This window comes from Physella acuta, unplaced genomic scaffold (assembly GCF_028476545.2).
Source record: "Physella acuta isolate Inbredline_101_S28 unplaced genomic scaffold, ASM2847654v3 ptg000212l, whole genome shotgun sequence".
Taxonomy (NCBI): Eukaryota; Metazoa; Mollusca; class Gastropoda; family Physidae; genus Physella; species Physella acuta.
Genome location: NW_026731731.1, coordinates 447,501 through 450,000, shown reverse-complemented (window position 1 = coordinate 450,000; position 2,500 = coordinate 447,501). Strand labels below are relative to the sequence as shown.

The following is a 2,500-nucleotide window of genomic DNA, read 5'->3' as shown; positions in this document are numbered from 1 at the left end:
CGGTTTATTACTTTCTCGTATACAGTAGATAGAGAAAGTATCGCAGTCGTGCACAAAAATCATATGGAATTTTGACAGTTTCCACAGTTTTACTTCTCAGTACTTCATCATAAACGGAGTATAGAGGGCTTATTTTAATCGGGCAAAAATGCTAAATCCAGATTTGTTAAAATTTCGGCGTTTAACGCGTTATCGAATCGGAAAAACTGGACTTTGCAATTCTTTCCGGATGTGTGGATGTGTGGAGTTGTGTTTGTAAACACGATAACTTGAGTACCATTACAGCTAGGTTGATGAAATTTCATATATAAGTATTATATCAAATTTGTAGATCCGTATCAGCTTTTGAGCGATTTCCGATAACCGGAAATGGAACTTTTTCTACTTTGAATTTTTCAAAAGCCTATAACTTAAGTACTTTTTCGGATAGATGAATACAATTTTACATACACGTAAAAGATATAATTCTCTGTCTTCTGTCAAATATAGAGTGATTTTTGCTGAATGGAAGTAGTGGTTTACGCTATTGCCAATTTCTCAAAAAAAAAACGCACATGAATTCTTAAGTACTACTAATATCCCTCACTATTTTGCACATTTTGTTTGGCATTCGCTTGGTGTGCAATTCTTTTTTCAATGAGATTCTTTTCTATTTTAAAATGTTTAAGTAATTATAAATGGTTAAAAATATTTATCCTGTATATTCTTTTTTTCTTTCTCGTATACAATGTATAGAGAAAGTATTGTAATCGTGCCAAAAAAAAACCTAGATTTTTGCAAATCTCGACGTTTTACACCTCACTGAGTCGGAAAAACATACTTTTGCAATCTTGTCCACTTGTGTATGTGTGTGTGTGTGTGTGTCTTTGTATGTGTCTGTAAACACGATAAATTGTGTACCCGTAAGTATTATATCAAATTTGTAGATCAGTTTCAACTTTTCAGTAATTTCCGATAAACGGAAGTGTAATTTTTCTAGTTTTAATTTTTCAAAAGGCTATAACTTGAGCAGTATTTCAGATAGATAAATGAAATTTCACATGTAAGTACAAGATCTAAATCTCCGTCTTCTGTTAAAGTTTAGTAACTTCCGTTTTCCAGAAGTAGTAATTTAGGCTATTTCCAATTTCTCAAAAAACGCATATGAATTTATAAAATACTAATAATATTCCGCACTATTATATACATTTTATTTGGCGTTCACTCGGCATGCAGTTCTTTTTTCTACGAGATTGTATTATATTTTTAAAAGTTTAAGTATTTAAAATGTATTAAAAATCAAGTCTATATCATGATGTGCCATCTCCCGTAGTGTCATGTAAGAATATTCGAGAAAGTTTAGGGGCGATTACTCCCGGTTTATTTAACGTAGGCCTACTCATTTAATCTATATATATAAAGCAAAATGGTCAAGTGCCCGTTAGGGCACTTCCCGGTTCCGCAGGCGCATCAAATTTGGCACGATGGTGCGATAGAACACGACGGCCCGTGACTGTTCGCCAAAAAGTCGACGGAGAGGGGGGTCAAAACTGACCTCGACCGACCGGCGCCTTATTTGGGCTATATAATGAAAAAAAATGTCCTCCGACGACCCACTTAGAAATTTTGTGAGGTGGTAGGAAAACGCCTTGGGGTGTCACAAAAAACTCGCCATGTCCGGGAAAATTCGTTAAATGGGTCAAAACTGACCAGTCGCATTTCCCTATATAATCTTTGTATTTTATTGGAGAAACAGAGGGTGATTTCAAAACGGATTTTAGGGCACTTACCTTCTTTACATCTGGCTAATTTTTTATACACCTCTATAGATGACTACGCCGTATGGAAAAACTGTTGGTCAGACTTAAAGCCCTCTAAGAGGGCTAAAAAGTGACCGCGAATGAAATTCTCATTATACGAGATTTGGTCATTTGGTCTATGAACAGGGGATGTAACTTTGTAATGTAATAATTTTTAAATATTTTCTATACTCTTTTCAAGAAAAAACAAAAGCCTATAACGTAAGTACTTTTTCAGATAGATGAATAAAATTTTACATACACGTAAAAGATATAATTCTCTGTCTTCTGTCAAATATAGAGTGATTTTTGCTGAATGGAAGTAGTAGTTTATGCTATTGCCAATTTCTCAAAAAAAAAAACGCACATGAATCCTTAAGTACTAATAATATCCCGCACTATTTTGCACATTTTGTTTGGCATTCGCTTGGTGTGCAATTTTTTTTTCAATTAGATTCTTTTCTTTTTAAAAAATTTAAGTAATTATAAATGGTTAAAAATATTTATCCTATATATTCTTTTTCTACTTTCTCGTATACAATGTATAGAGAAAGTATTGTAATCGTGCCAAAAAAAACCTAGATTTTTGCAAATCTCGACGTTTTACACCTCACTGAGTCGGAAAAACATACTTTTACAATCTTGTCCATTTGTGTGTGTGTGTATGTGTGTGTGTGTCTGTATGTGTCTGTAAACACGATAACTTGTGTACCCTTAAGTAT

The 2,500-nt window shown here is 33.6% G+C and overlaps 1 protein-coding gene across 2 annotated transcripts in view; it reads right to left on the bottom strand.

Moving 5' to 3' along the window:
• The window catches only part of LOC131937515 (uncharacterized), a 54,595-nt gene that overhangs the window by 35,861 nt on the left and 16,234 nt on the right, over positions 1-2,500 (bottom strand). The window lies entirely within an intron of this gene.